This window comes from Phocoena sinus, chromosome 14 (assembly GCF_008692025.1).
Source record: "Phocoena sinus isolate mPhoSin1 chromosome 14, mPhoSin1.pri, whole genome shotgun sequence".
Taxonomy (NCBI): domain Eukaryota; kingdom Metazoa; phylum Chordata; class Mammalia; order Artiodactyla; family Phocoenidae; genus Phocoena; species Phocoena sinus.
Window position 1 is genome coordinate 13,086,975 of NC_045776.1, and position 17,232 is coordinate 13,104,206.

Here is a 17,232-nt window from a genome sequence, read left to right on the forward strand (position 1 = left end):
CTTGTCAATTAACTATAGATATATGGGTTTATTCCTGGACTCTCATTTCTATTCCATTGATCTCTACATCTTATCATTTTTAATTAGTGTGGATAAATATGCATAAGAATGCCTTGCACAGAGTCATGGTAATGTATCAATAAATTCTGGCTGAAGATCAGATACATAGCACTTGGTAAATTTGATAAAATAGTAGAGCTGTACATGCCCACTACTGGTTGGGAATAATTCAGTTTCAATTTATAGAATTGCATCATGTATTTTAGGGCTGGAGAGAAACTTGATAGGTCCTCTATTGAACGTAAATAAGAATGCATTGCAGTAAGGTGCTCATTCAAAAATCAAATAATGATGTGAATAATGCTGATCATCTCTATTGGAGGAAAAAAATGCTACACATTAAACACATTACTCATTATATATTTATTTAACAATCTTGGACTTTATTAATAAAATGTTTTGTAGCAAAAAAAAAAGAGTAGAGCTGTTAACATTAAGCATAAATACTGCAAACACGTATACTGAGACAGCAATTTAGGGACCTTTGCAAGAGCCTGAAATAAATATATAAAGAGACAACCTGAGGAGCCTTACTTGGAAGGCCTGGCCTAGAAGCAATGGTGTTTATCTTGGTGGTTGAACTTGTTCTACAAATTCAAGCAAACATCTTACGGACGGGCACATCCATCAAGGACACTGCAAACAACTCAGAACACAGTGCTCCGTATGCTAAAACCAGGAAGGAATTATGATGCATTTGCTTCCAGCTATTTTAAATCACCCCCTCTTTTCAGTTTGGTAACATGATTTGCTTTTCTCTCTCTTTAGATGAAGTGGTGAAGCTTTCTAGGAGTGAATTTAGTTTAAATAAATTCAATGAAATGGTCTAAATAAATTGTTTACTATTTAAATTTTAACTAAATTAACAATTAATTATTAATTATATTTTAATTTTATTACCATGTATGCATATTATTTATATAATTATAATATATTTACAGGTAACATTAATATTTTTTGTTAATCACAGTTATTAGTACTATTTAATTAATTAAAATGCTTGAGAATAATTCTTTAACTCAACAATTTATTGAGTGTTTACTTGGTGTAGCAGGCTAGATGAGGACATTTGTTCGTTCATTGAACAAACATTGTCTGAGCACACACACGCCCTGGGCACGGGGGTGGGACAGGAACAGACCCTGCTTTCCTGAAGCTGCTGTAGGTAGCAGAGGTCACAAAATGTTTCCAGGGCTCCACCTGCCCTGGCTACTGCCTCTGTCCTCGTCCCAGGGCGCTGACCTCACCACTTACTCAAGCCCACAAGGGCACCTCCCCCTTAGCCTCTCAGCTTAGCCAAGACATATAGGAGTTTTTCATATGAAATCTTACTTGGATGCTAAGGGAAATCCCAAAAGAACAAGAACAAAAGAAACAACCAAAGCAGAGAAAAAGACATGGATCACTTATCTTGCGGGAACAAGAGTTCTTCATTTCAGTTTTACCGAGAGAATCTTTCCCCAAACCCCAGTTTTCCACACACCATCCCCAATACTCCTAGCAAACTCCTTCCCTGCCTGCCGGGCTCTTAGAAGGCTCTCCAAGGGAGGGATAGGATGTTTTCTGGGACCCAACAGGCTACTCTAGATAGGTTTCAGAACCTTCAAACTATCTCTAGGGGTAATTGACTTAGGAATAAACTCCCCTCCAGCCCTAGGTTCACCCCTAACCTTTGCAGGGGTGCAGGGGAAAGGTACAAAGGGAGGCCCGCATGCCATAGGTCTACAAATCCAGATATAAATCAAACTAACAAACTGTTAAATGGTATTCATATGCTCCTTCCTTGACAAGTATAACTTCGCAATGACATGGCAAGCATGTTCCAATTTAGAATCCCCTGCCTCTGCCCGGGGCCAACCCTGTCACTCTTCTCGTCTTACCCCAGGAAGGACCTTTCATGTATGTAGGTGGACACTCCAGCCAACATGTCCAAGTTCTGCATTAATTGCTTACAACTGCATTTGAATCTACGATTATCTCAATAAAACTTTTAATTAAAAGAAAGAGAGTGTGTGTGAGTGTGTGTGTGTGTATGTTTGCAGCATGGCCCATATACTCAAACTAGATGTGCCGCTGTGCTGGGCTGTCTGCTCTCAAGAGCCCCCTCTGGTCATTTTCAACCTGGCCCCTCCTCAGAGGACAAGAAGCCCACAGGCTACGGGGTCTTGCCTAGGGCTGCTGGGTGCTTCCCCTTCCAAACCAAGGCCTTGAAATTCCCTGAGGAAATAGCCTCCAGCCCACTTCCGGGGGCCTGCGTGGTCTTTCCCTTTTGCCGTCCTCCTGAGTGACTTGTCCTGCACTGCCGGTGTGTTTGCACTTCTAGGCCCAAGGGTAGCCTGAGGGGTGGCTGTTTGTGGAGCGTATGAACAAAGCTTGATTTGGAAAATGAAGGCTTAGAACGTTGGTAACAACTCATGGCCGTGACCAGTGAGGGGAAGGGGAGACAGGCACATGGTTTCTTTCCCTTTAAGATTCTGGAAAGGAAAGTGAGAAGACAAAGCCAACCTTAACACACACTCTCTGACCTCTAGTGAGTGGGACATGGTTCATAAAACACAGAGACAAAGATCAACTGTTCTGCTCCAATCAACCACAAACTATTGTGACATCCAGCAAAATGTCAGGCACCAATGCAAAGAGTAAAATACTGAAACCTGAAATTGAACGAAGGATGCTTCATTATTTCAACCTTCAAATCACAAGCTGATTGCACTTCTCTGGAAAGAAGGGCTGTTGATTTTGGCATCCAACGCCCCACAGTTCAAAGCACAGTAAACCTTTCTACGTCTTTCTGGCCCCGCCAGGACATTTGACCAGGAGGCCCACAGTGGAGAGCTGTTTCTTATGTTAAATCCTGTCAGACACGAGGATTTCCTGGAGCATACAACAACCCCATTCTCTGAGGAAAACGCAAATCTGAGACCTGACTGTCGTGGCACAGAAGGAAGTAGGACATACGGGAGAGCTGATCTCGGAGTACAGTTTAGAAGTTTCTGGAGGTTTAATATTAGTAACGGAATCATCTGTCAATCACCAAGTGCCGAATGTTTTAGAGTTTGGAGCATTTCTTTTTCTATTCCAGACTAATTTATACTTCACAGTGGAGTTTTGGAATTACCATCTTAGGTATTTATACACTGCCTCATTCCCCTCCCAAAAGGATTCGAAACAGCTTATCTCCCTTTAAGATTAATGTGTTTGCATCCTAGAATTCTACAAAATGCATTTGGTTTTATATTAGTCAGCCAGAAATTCTCTTGGGAAATTGTCAGAGAAAATAAATAACGGCACGGGGAAAGACAGAGTTAAAGCAGAGGACACTTGGGTATGAGTGTACCGGAAACATGTTTCTGCTGTGTCTGTTCTGGGGGAAAGGGCAGCACACTTCAAAAACTAATTTCTAGGGGATCGTTCTGGAGAACACAGCCTGACACACAGACAGTGCTCAATAAATATTTGTTGAATGGAGCAGAGTCTCCCAATCAGCCTGCTACAGCCTGTGGAAGGGATGGGGTGGCCGGTGCCCTCTGCCACAAAGATTACGATTTCCTATGTGAGCCATGCTGGAAATCCATCACCTGGTCCAGCCCCGTCATACTCTCCTCGCTCTGATAGTACCATGCGCTCCTCCAGGGCAGGGAAGAGAGCTCGTCTGTATTTATGTCTTAAGAACAAGGCATCATGCCTGGCATCTGGTAGGTACTAAATAAACGCTGAGCAGAATTTGCAAGCATGCTTTTTATAACTTCCTCCAAGTCATCTATTAGAATGTTGAGCAGTAAAAGATCAAGAACAGAACTATTGATCCTCCAGGTGCCAGGCTGACAATAATATATTAATCCATACTGGAGGGAGGTGAGGTCTAAAAAGGAGGAGACTTTGTTGGGACATGACGGTTTTGTTCAAACACTAGAACGGCTGTCCCAGGGGCAAGCTGGGCACAAATGAGTGAAAACTAGAAAAAAGGTAAAGTTCTCCCAAGAAGAGTATTGGGGGTAAGTCCTGGGGAAAGGGGCATTCTCATAACTGCTGGAATTAAGGTAGATGTTCAGTTTTTCTGGGACAGAATTTGGTGATTTACATGAAAAGCCTTAAATATGTGCCAAACCTTTGACCCAGGCATTTCACTTCTAAATTTTGATCGCTGAAATTAAATCAACTTCACAAAGATATATGTACAAGGATGTTTAATGGTGTATTGGTTATAATGGTGAAACATTTAGAATAATGTAAACTTTCAACAACAAGACCTTAAATAACTCATTGAATATAGTTAGTGAATATAATATTACACAGCTATTAAAATGATGATGGAGAGGGAATTCCCTGGTGGTCCAGTGGTTAGGACTCGGCGCTCTCAATGCCAGGGGCCTGGGTTTGATCCCTGGTTGGGGGACGAAGATCCTGCAAGCCATGTGGCGTGACCAAGAAAAAAAAATGGTGACGGAGAGTTATACTTATTTGAATGAAAATGCATTTGTACGATATGGTTAAGTAAAAAAAAAAGTGAGATACAAATGGTGCCATTTTGGTTCGATAGAAATATATATATATTATATACATTTTATATATATAATATATATGTGGGAAAGAGAGAGTGAAAAAGAGAGAGAGAGAAATTCTTGAAGAATACATATCAAAACGCTTCCGGTGATTCTCTCTCCGGGTATCAGGAATACAACTAATTTAATATTTTCATTTTTACCTGTTGTTTCTCAACTTCTAACTACAGATATGTAATACTGTAGTAATAATAATAATAATAAAAGTTAGGACTGATGAAAATGTGTCCCTGCTGTTCATTAAATTGGTGAGCTTTCTGCTATCCAAAGTACCCAGCTAGGGCTGAAATGGTTACCTGGCTGGATGTTCTGGGAGGGAAGCTGGAACAGAAGAGGCTAAAACCACTTCTAGCTGTCTATACGCTGATCCCATGAAGGAAGACGGTGACATTGGAAAATGTGCCTAAGTCCCTGGCACGCTTTGTCAGGCAAATGGGGTTTTTCAGGACTAGTATTTTAAAATTTTTGGCAAGGCTGTTTTGTTTTTGATGATGAGAATGTCCTTTAAAATCAGAAGTTAGATTCTTAGTATTTGCCTCTTTCTATGCTTTCTTAATGAGCAACGGCATGAGAATTGGAATCTTCTCACTTTGTTCCCTGCTTTGGCACATAATACTCTATACAGATACTTGTGTCTGGACCTGGAAACAGAGATAATATTTGCCTCTCATCCCACAGGGTACACCGTAAGCTCCAGGAGGCCAGGGATTTTGTTCATTTCGTTTCAGAGCCCAGAAGGGTACCTGGCACACAGAAGGCACTAGGTAAATATCTTTCGAATGAGTCAGTGAACGTCGGCAGAGTGAAATAGGCAACTTGGAAGAAGCTGGTCTGCAAATACATGCTTTTGCTGTATTCACTTTACTTAAGTTTAAAAACATGAGTTTGTAAACAGAACTCCAAAAACTCATTTTTTGAATGTAATGAATTTTTCAAATTACTAACATTCTTTAAAAAGCAGGTATGATCATCATACAGCCATCTATTAAAAAATGAGAGCTACAGGTTGTGTTCTAGATAACCACTGTTCAATAGAACTTGCTGTGACAAAAGAAATATTCTACATCTGCATTCTCCAGTATGGTAGCCACTAGCCATATGAGGTCTTGAGCACTTGAAATGTGGCTGGTTGAGAATGAGGAGGTGAGTTTTACATTTTATTTAAATCTAATTAATTTACTTTTAACTTTGAATAGCCACAGACGGTTGGTAGCTGCGATATTGGGCAGTACAGTTCAAGACTGAACTTCTCATCCTAGTGTACGTGACATGGTAAATACCACGTGTTTGCCAAGACACTGTGTATAAACATGATTGGGTCTTGCACTGAAAGAAGAGGATGGAAATAACCCCAGGAAACCAGTATGCATGACAGTAGAGTATTTTTCATAAATTTAAAAAGTGCCTTGACCACACAGCCTTCCTAATCTCCAGTGGTCCTGCTACCTTCTCGACATGCCACAGATTTATTTGTATCCAAGATAAGGTTTAGAAGAGTTACAAAATCCAGAGCAAAGATCTGTGCAGTGCACACTGTCAGCATTAGAATGAAAAGTGCAATTTGTATGAAAAGTCTTATTTTTACTCTAGATTAGTTGATGATTCCACAATACTGCTTTGGTAATGTTAGTGATAAAGGTTTTTGCTTGCTTTCACTTAAAAATCCCCACACTACCTTCAAAGCAGATAACAGCATTGAGGAATTAAATGAATGTAGAACTCAGGCAACCAATCAGAAGAACACCCCCCACCCCCCACACTGCCTTCCTCAGAAACCTTCATAAAACATTCACGCAAAGTGTTCTCCTTTAAATTAACTATTCATCTTAATTCTTCATCTTCTTGATGTATGACTGTCCTATGGCCTTTCTTAGTGATTTAGATATTACTGTAGGTCAAAGAACAGAAGGCAATTTCAGAGAAAAGCAAAAATGGAGGAAGAACACAAAGTGAATATATTTTTGTGGAATTAAACTGAAAAAAATTGCTATAACTTTATGATGAATTATAACCAGCGGTTAAATGAGTGCAATCACTTCATTATCACTAAGCTGCTATAACAAAAATACCGTAGACTGGGTGGCTTATGAACAGCAGAAATTTATTTCTACAGTTCTAGAAGCTGGGAAGTCCGAGTTCAAGGCCCTGTCAGATTCAGTGTTTGATGAGAGCCTCGTACACAGACTTTTTACCATGTCCTCAGGTGGCAGAAGGGGTGAGGGAACTCTCTGGGGTCTCTTTTATCAGAGCACTAATCCCATTCATGAGGACAGGATCACCTATCAAATCACCTCCCAAGGTCCCCTTCCTAATACCATCACACTGGGCATTAGGCTCCAGTGTTTGAATTGCGGAGGTGGGGGAACACATGCACTTTGAATGGATATTCTGTCCATACCCCTGCATAATTTTATAACATCATGCATTGACTATTTGGAAACTATTGGTTCCCTGAGTTGTGGACTTCTTCCAAATGTTGACCCATTTCATTACACAATATCAAAAAACCACATTCATTATTACCCACACCAAACTCATCTGAAAAGTCTTTAAGTATTGGGATGCTGTCAAGCTTATGATGCCTGATACGAGATTTTTAAAAATCGAATTTTTGCTTAAAAGCTCAAAGAAACAAGTATTATCGGTTGCTTTTCCTTGGTGTGACAAGCTCACTTGGTGCATTTTCAAGAAAATGCCCACCAAGCAGGCAAGTCTGAATAACCCTAGTTGCCAGCTGTTCTTTCAAGTAAAAAGGATATTCCATGAAGAAAGCAGTTGGTTCAGCTCACCACTTAAATGGTGGTACAAGTGCTTTTTCTGGAGATAACCATGATGGTTGGATACACGGCAGAGTGCTTTATGCATACTTTCTATTCCATCTTCTGTGACTTTCAAAGTGGGCAACTGTACCCTATAGATGCACAAGGAACCCTACTGGGGTACTGGAAGGAAATAACAGAACTTCTACTTTTATATATTTTTAATCTCATCCTTTTGTCACTTCTATTTTTGTGTATGGTTTATAACACACATACCATACAGGAGCTTATGTTTATAATTCATTTATTAATAAATAAATGCACACTGGGGTGCATGCTCAAATTTTTTATTGGTGGAGTCCGCAATCAAGAAAGTTTGGGGACACCATTATGAACAGCCAGGGTAAAAACACCTCATTGAAACAGGCTGGATGAAATCCTGTGGATGTCAGAACACAAGCAGCAGGTCACTTTGCCTTTCCTGGCCCGGAGGAGCGTGAAGTCGGTGGTGTAGTGTGAGAACGTTGCCCATCCGCCCTTAGGGCCTGTGCTGCCTTCGCTGTGGAGTGAGTGATGGAAAGTCCCTCCTTGGGAGCTACTGTCAGGTCTCCTGGACTGTCTGTCGCATTGAAGGACTTCCTGGTGCTTCACTTGAATGTCCACCTGAAGTCACTGCCCTCCACTGTAGCTTTCAGGGCAGTACCTGCCCTGCTGTTTCCACTGCTCGGGGGCCCTTGAACCTTCTGCCCTCCCACCTTCCAACCCCACCCCACTGAGCCTGGCCCTGAAGCAGTGACATCTGGTTGCAGTCACAGAACAAAGGCTTCCCAGAGCCTGCGGGATCTTGTGGCTTCCGGTCCCACAGGGCCTCACCCGCTGGTACCCTTGGGGGCTTGCGGGGAGACTGTGGAGCGCCCCAGGGCTGACCACACAGCTGAGCCCCGCCAGCTGTGCGGCCACTTGGCACAGGCAAAGCGTCTCGACCTTCCGCAGTCTCTAGCCAGCATCCCTAATCCCCTACTCATGCCCCCAAGTGTGGGCTGTTGGCCCCAATGGACAGACAGCTTGTTGTGTCCAGACTCACCCATTGCCTCTGACAACTGACTTTAAAAATTACTGAAGCTTACTGACTCTTTCCCTGAGACTTGTCACCAGGTTGCCTTAAACACCAGTCAGTGCAAAGAATCCTTCTCAAGATGGACACCCCTCAGGTACAGTGGGGCAACTAGAACTCTACATCTCACTCTGAGGGTGGATGCTGTAGTTGGTCAAGGCCTTAAATGCTTTCCAGAAAATTCTTTCTAGTATTCATTTCATTTCATTCCCTTTCCCTCACAATGAGCTGTTAATGATTCCAGTTATGCAAGAATGTGATTACCTTTTCAAGATAAGAAGAGCTTTTCTGTTCTCTAATCTTTCTCAGGTAATATACTTCTGTATTTTCTTCCCTGGCTCCATCCCCTGGCCCAGACAAAGGCCTTACACATGTGTTTACATTTCGTTCTAAGACACTGGTTTTAGCCTCCCCATGGGGTTAGGGACCTGATAGGAAGGAACAGTGTATTGAATAGCTTTCACTTGCTTTTCATCTTAGTTCTTAAAAATGCTTCACCTTGACAATGATGCAGTTAGTGAATTGTTTATATGGGAGTGTGTCCTGTTGTTCTCCTGAAAGACACATGACTGGAATCCCTCTAGCCTTCCAAGCTTTCTTTTTCCTCTTCTCTCTTTATGGCTAGAGGGGAGGTTTCCCTCTCGGGCATTCTGACTCATTCTGTTGTGCCTTTCCCTAAGAGCCTGAAGCATGTTTATTGGAGGGTGTGGGACACAACTGCATATTCTGTTTCATATCTCAGCAACGCCAGCAAGACTTTCTACCCGCGTTACCACTCCTTCCAAATCTTTCTCTTTACCTGCTTTCTAGATCCCAAATAAAAATCCTATTTATCTGTATCTACAAAAGGTAGAGTGTTATAATAAAAGGTGAAAAACATAAGCCTTGAAGACACAGAGATTTTAAAGGTATAAAATAAAATAATAATGAAATAATAAAAGAAAAATAAATTCACCATCAAATACTAGAAACCCATACATGGTTGAAGAAAAAACAAGAGCAGGGCATGAGGCTCTTGTTTCACTGTGTTCGATTTTGGTTACTCAGGGATTAAAAACCAGGTTTTGTTTATCTCTGTGTCTCCAGTACCCAGCACTGTGCTTAGGAAACAGTGGATGCTCAATTAAGGTTTATTAATGGGAAGAAGAAAAGTGTTTCTGAGAGAAGAATGGAGAAAGCCTATTGAGAGAGAAAATCGGAGTCTAGCACATTAACTAAAAGAAACTCAGTGACTTTCTGCACCACAGAAAAGGTTATTTTATGCAGCTACAGTGCCATGTTTTCCCTCCAGCTTATTGGAAATGCACCAAGGATTACCTACCCAACTGAGAGGGGAGGGGTGACAGAGTGGGGAATGGCATCAGACTCATTGCAGTTCGTGAATTTCAGAATTAAATTAATCGCCAAGTGTAAAATGGCTTTGAATTCACCAGGAATAATTTGGGGATATTTTGAAAAGTTAAGATGAGCAAAAGAGTCAGCCCAAAATAGTAGGTAATTTAATGGTCTTTAATAGGAGCTGGAGGAAAGAGAACTTTTACCATCATTACCATCATGATTACTGTCCTCAACACCATCATTAAACAAGCAGAAAACAATGTCACTGTTAGTACACAGGCAAACATCCTCATTAGGAGATGCATTTCAGAGTCAGACGCCCTTTTCATCACTACATTCAAGAGGCAAATGAGGTAGAGAGGTAATGAGATGTAGCCTAGTGCTTGTTTTACACTGTGATTTTAGGAGAGTCATTACTGAGAACCTCCACTGATATAAGATTCCCCAAGGGGTTATTATGCTGTTAATATGGAAGGAGATGGAATTCAGGATTTTTATATCTTCTGAAACAGACGGTTATAATTTAAACTTCATGAAATACCGGAAAGAGGAAATGCAATCAAAACCCTTAAAGTCCTAGTTTCTTATTTTCCAGGCCAAAGCCTGCTGTATAGTTGTATAAATAGTTCTGAGATTCTCTTCTATTTTTCTTCCTTCCTGAAGATAATCCACAATGTGTCTGCCTGGACACATCTAATGGTTAGGCAGATGGCATTCCAACATCCCTTTTCTAAAAGTTTGAGCTCTTGTCAGATACATTGGGATGATCTTGAGCTGGTGAAGCAGAAGCAGCATTAAGTGTAGAAGCTTTGGAATGAAAGGAAGGGAAAAGCATAAAAGAATGCCTTGGGAGGGATATTTCCTTTAAAAGGCAGAAAGAACATTTAAGGGTGAGATGAGTAAAACCCCATACGTATTAAATCTGTCATGATCCTTATGACGCAGTGTTGCCCTGAGCCAGTCTCAACATTATCAACATATCTTAACAGCAGTGTAAATGCTATATTAGGGTTTATAAATATTTCACAATCAGGCTTGTTAACTGCATGACTTTCCTAACTGAAGTCAAACAGGTTTGAAAGCAAATTATAATGGTTTAAGCAAAGCTAACGAGCCTTCCCTTTAGGAACTGCCAGATGCTATTCCAGGAGACCCCAAACCTCACTTCAGACTCATGATTTAAGGTGGGAAATTAACCCAGAGCTTTAGTATTTTTTTTATAAAGCATTTTATTTTATTTTTTAAATTTTATTTATTTATTTTTGGCTGTGTTGGGTCTTCATTTCTGTGCGAGGGCTTTCTCTAGTTGCGTTGAGCGGGGGCCACTCTTCATCGCGGTGCGCGGGCCTCTCACTATCGTGGCCTCTCTTGTTGCGGAGCACAGGCTCCAGACGCGCAGGCTCAGTAGTTGTGGCTCACGGGCCTAGTTGCTCCGCGGCATGTGGGATCTTCCCAGACCAGGGTTCGAACCTGTGTCCCCTGCATTAGCAGGCAGATTCTCAACCACTGGGCCACCAGGGAAGCCCGAGCTTTAGTATTTTAATTTACGGCTCTACTGTCTGTTAAAACACACCCTTCTTATAACTACTTTTTATTCATATCCTCCCAGAGACAGTACAAAATAAGCTATAGACTGATCACTTAGAGGTTAGTGAATCACTCAGCACTTCAGGTTTGGTCCTGAGTATAAGTTTTTTAAGTGTATACTTCAATGATTTTAATACATTCACGGATTTGTGCAACCAAACTCTTTTTTTATGGCTGAATAATATTCCATTGCGTGGCTATACCACATTTGGTTTATCCATTCACTCACTGGCAGACATTTGGGTGTTTCTGCCTATTGTAAATACTGCTGCTACGAACACTCATGTACAAATAGTTGTTTTCAGTTCTTTTGAGTATATACCTAAGAGTGGAATTGCTGGATCATATGGTAATTCTATGTTTACATTTTAGAGGAACTGTCAAACTGTTTTTCACAGTGGCTGTACCATCTTACACTTCTACCAGCAATGTACAGGGGTCCCAATTTCTCCTTATCCTAACCAACACTTGTTATTTTCTGGTTCTATTTTTGTTTTGCTTTATTTATAATGGCCATCGTAGTTTGGTATGAAGTGGTATCTCACTGTGGTTTTGATTTGCATTTCTATAATGACTAATGATGTTGAGCATATTTTAAGGTGCTTGCTGTCTGTATATCTTCTTTGGAGACATGTCTATTCAAGTCTTTGGCCACTTACGGAATACACTACAAATATTTTCTCCCATTAGCACAGATCACTATTATCTCGGATGAAAAGGAGACACTGCTAAAGATCTTACAGACTTGAAAAAGATACTACAGGGACTTCCCTGGTGGTCCAGTGGCTAGGACTCCACGCTCCCAATGCAGGGGTCCGGCGTTTGGTTCCTGGTCCGGGAGCTGGATCCCACATGCCGCAGCTGAAGGATCCTGCATGCTGCAGTGAGGATCCCGCGAGTCGCAACTGAGACCCAGCACAGCCAAATAAATAAATATTTAAAAAAAGAGATATTATAATTCTAAGATAATATGTGTGCACTAAAAGACATGTTCCAGAATGGTCATAGTAGCATTTTTCATAATGGCCATAAATTGGAAACAATCCCAAATATCCATCAACAGTAAGAGGGATAGTTCTATACTCACGCAACAGAACATTGTGATGTCCATGACAATGAACTATTGCACCCAGAGTAACACTGACATATCTCACAAGCATAATATTGAGCCAAAGAAGCCAGATCGTAAAAAGTATTTATGGTACCATCTCAGTTAATTTACATGTAAATGTAATACCAGGTTCAAAAACAAACAGGCAAAACTAATCCATTATGTAGAAGCTAGGCTAGTAATTATTTTTTGAGGTGTCATTACTGGGTGGAGGATAGGAAACGAACTGGGAGATTTGGGGGTACTAAGAATGCCCTATTTCCTGTCCTGGGTAGCGGTTCCACTAATGTGTTTACTTTGTGAAAACTCGTCAATTTGTGCATTTATGACCTGTTCACTTTTCCATATGTTATGCTACCATAAGAAAAATATTCAAACAAACAAATCTTCACTTTAGCCCTCTGTACATGGGCTCCCGGGACCTGAGTTCTGGGCAAATTAGCTGTTACCTAACTTGAATCTCTCTTCATCTGTTTCCACTTTATTTTCCTTTTGCCCTGAGCAGCTGACAGACAGACAGTCCAGCTCTCACTTCAGAATGTGTGGAAGCTTCTCGTTCCCAGTATGTCTCCGTCTCTTTCTGTCTCTGTCTCTTCGGAAACTCCCAATCTGCTTCTGTCTCCTCCTTTGCCCTCTCTACTTCCTGCTCTTCTGCTCATGCCCTGCTCTCCCCTGCCTTTTTGTCTCCATCCTGCTCCCCTTTCTTTCTCTTCTTTCCCCATTTCTCTTCTCTTCTTCACTCTCTTCATAAATGACGTATGTGCAGGGCAGGGTAGGAAGTCTGCTGCTTTCACTGCAGAAAAATTTACACTCTATACTCTTCTGTTTAAAAGCAGTTAAGTTGAGACTTCCCTGGTGGTTCAGTGATTAAGAATCCGCCTGCCAATGCAGGGAACAGGGGTTCAAGCCCTGGTCCAGGAAGATCCCACACGCCACAGAGCAACTTAAGCCTGTGCGCCACAACTACTGAGCCTGTGCTCTAGAGCCCACGAGCCACAATTATTGAGCCTGTGTGCCACAACTACTGAAGCCCATGTGACTAGAGCCTGTGCTCCGCAACAAGAGAAGCCACCGCAATGAGAAGCCCGCGCACCGTAATGAAGAGTAGCCCCTGCTCGCCTCAACTAGAAAAGCCCACCAGCACCAACGAAGACCCAACGAGGCCAAAAATAAATAAATAAAATAAATTAATTTTTTTTAAAAAGCCAAATTAAAAAAAAAAAGCAGGTAAGTTGAAAGTACTCATTCCCTAAGAAACACTCTGGCATTTAGGTTGTTCCATTTTAACTTTCCAAATTGAATGCTGCTAAAATACAAATTGTAAGGAAATGCCCCGCATATTAACAATGATTGCCTCTGGGTGGCAAGATTATAGGTGTTTTTTATTTTCCATATATATATTTCATATAAATATATTTCTGATTTTTAAAAATTTCTACATTCTTTTTAAATATTTTCATTAAGATGTAACAAATTGCCATGTTTGTTATTAATTCTTTTAGGCTTTACATTTTTTTAATTTTGGAAATTGAATCTTTTAGAAAAAATAAAATTCTTAGCCAGTTCTAGTGTTCCTCTTTGGTGCTATGGAACATTCTAGACAGAGAAAACAGCTTGCACCAAATCATGAAGATGGGGAAATAGGAGATATGTACAGGGAAAAGCAAATGACTTTCTTTGAAGAAAAGCAAGACTAAGGAGGTGTGTCAGGTGACCTATGAGTCTGGACTTAATTTCACAACCATGGGGCACTGGTGTCTTAGCAGCACCATGACAAGATGAGGATACTTAAAAGATTACTCTGCAGCGATGCATCGAAAGGACTGAAAGGGAGATTTCCTGGTGGTCTGGGGTGTGGGTACTGAGTTCAGGATCCACTGGAATAAGGCTGATCTCATGATTCTTCTGCTTAAAACTCTTTTGTGGCTTCCCACTGCCCACGGGATCAAGTCCAAATGCTTCAGGTGGTGTAAAAGCCCTGCACGTTTTGGCTCCTACCTGCTCCTCTCACTGGCTGTCCGGTATCTCTGCGCTCTGGCCATGTGAGCTGTCCCACTTTTCCGCTTTCACATCTCCTGTTCCCCCTTCTCTCAGCACGTGGCCCAGGCCACCCCTGCTCATCATTCAGATCGCAGCTTCATTGACCCTCCCACGGAAACCGTCTCTGAACTTCCGATGGGTTTAGGCCCTCCTGTTATACGCTCCCAGAGCACCCTACAGCTCTCCTGCGCACACTTGTCATTATTCACATATTTGTAATGGTTTCCTGACGGCCTGTAACCCTAGGAGGGCAGGAACATGGGGGCTGGGGGGTGCTCCCTTAACGTGTTCTAGGCGCAAATGTATAGCCATAGGCTCTCAGTAAATGTTGACCATTGAACATGGAGAACAGTGATGAGAGTCTTCCGTTAGGATGATGGCAATGGAAATGTCAAGGGCAGGAGGGGAAATACGAATTTATAAGTCCATGCTTGCCCCTCTCCAGACTGAACGCTCTAGAATAGGGAGTCGGCAAACTGTGGACGGGACCAAATCAGGGGTGCTGCCTGTTTCTGTAAACGCAGTTTTGTGGGAACAGAGCCACGCTCGTTCATTTAGGTGTTGTGTACATCTTCTCTCCCACTAACCAGAGGTGGGTCGTTGCCTGTACGGCTTAAAATATTTATTATCTGGCCCTGTGCCAAAAAAGCTTGCCAACCCCTGCTCTAGAAGAAAGGTTGCATACAGGCTCACCATAATAATAACAGTGGTTATCTTTACTCCTGTGCCAGGGTTACAGATGAGCTTTATATTCTTCTTAATTTTCTGCATTCTTCATATTTTCTACAAAGAACATATATTATTTTTATAATTGGTAAAACAATAAAAGTCATTAAAAACCAGATTGAGTACCCCACTAATTATTTTTAATTCCTACATGTTTTATACATCTTTCAGGGAAAAACTTTGTTAATCAGAGCAATTTTCCTTGCTGGCTTTGGAGAACATAGGAAGATAGCCCTAAGAGCTAGAGGAAATCTCTGTTACCCTCATTTCCTGCAGCAGTGGGCCAATGTCTTTCTGCTATTTTGAGCCTAGCTTTTGATTCTGAGTTCAGAGAATCAAGCTGAACATTTCTGTGAAACTTGGATTCCAGTAAATGTATACCTGTCACACACTGTACATGTCCATGGTCAGTATCTTGATGAGAACACTGGTTACTCTCTGGCAATATTCTGACTGGAACTTATTTTGTATATTTTAGTAACAATTATTAAGTAAAACTGCAAAACATAGACACAACTCCTAGGAGTGATTGCAGTTTTTTAAAAGTGCTAGCAAATGACTTTAAAACAGAAAACGAAAAACCCAGATCTTTAAACATCTGGTGAAAAAACAAGGTCCAATTTCCCATTTATTTAGATACCGCTCTCCTTCCTTTCCTTCCAAGAAGTCTCAAAATGATTGACGTAAGTGATTATTATGGAAACTTTCCGCTTATAATTTTCCATTAGATGTAAGCTCTATGAGAACAGGAACATTATTGTCTGTATTGTTCACAACTGTGCTCTGGTGTGTAGAACCATAAGAAGCACATAGAAAGTGCTCAATAATAAACATTTCTTGAAGAAATAACTATAAAAGAAGTAGATAAGAAAAAAATGGGTTCCCAAGGAAAGTGGTCTTTTGCAAAAGTTTTGTTAATTATAAGAATGATGCACCCACAACACCGTAAAGCAACTACACTCCAATAAATAAAATAAAATAATCTCCAAAAAAAAGAATGACACGCACTTTAAAAACACCTAGAAAGGGACTTCCCTGGTGGCACTGTGGTTAAGAATCCGTCTGCCAATGAAGGGGACATGGGTTCCATCCCTGGTCCGGGAAGATCCCACATGCCGTGGAGCAACTAAGCCCGTGTGCCACAACTACTGAGCCTGTGCTCTAGAGCCCATGAGCCACAACTACTGAGCCCACGTGCCACAACTACTGAAGCCCGTGCGCCTACCCCGTGCTCTGCAACAAGCCATCGCAATGAGAAGCCCGCACACCGCAATGAAGAGTAGTCCCTGCTCACCGCGACAAGAGAAAGCCCGCATGAAGCAACGAAGACCCAACACAGCCAAAAATAAATAAAAAATGAACTAAATTTATAAAAAACAAACAAAAAAGATACTTAAAAAATTAAGAAGAGTAGAAAAAAGGACAAAACTCAACTCTGTTCTCTCAGATTTAAAGCTACTGTTATTTTGTTGCATTGCTTTTATTTATTTTCCATATGTATAAATTTTAATGTAATGTTAACCATGTTTTTATGTATCTATATCTATATTGTCTTCCCTTTAAAGTTAATCTTACACTATAAGAATTCTCCATGTAATTTCAAGGTCTATATAAACATTCATTTTAATGATTATATAATAAATTGAGTGGAATTGCATCCTCTACTTAATAATTTCCAGTTTCTTTTATTTTGCAACTATAAACAATGATGCAATACCTTTGTACATTTAGCCATTTTTCATAGAAAGCACACGACAAGTGGTATATCAGCCCAGAGTGTCTTGGTTATGCTCAGTAACAAAAACCCCCCAGATCTCTGTGCTTACAACAACAGTGGTCTATTTCTTGCTCACGCTATATGTCCACTGCAAAAATCAGAAAAATTTTAAATTATAAAAATTCAGTTCCCTTCAATTCAGTTCAACAAATATTTGT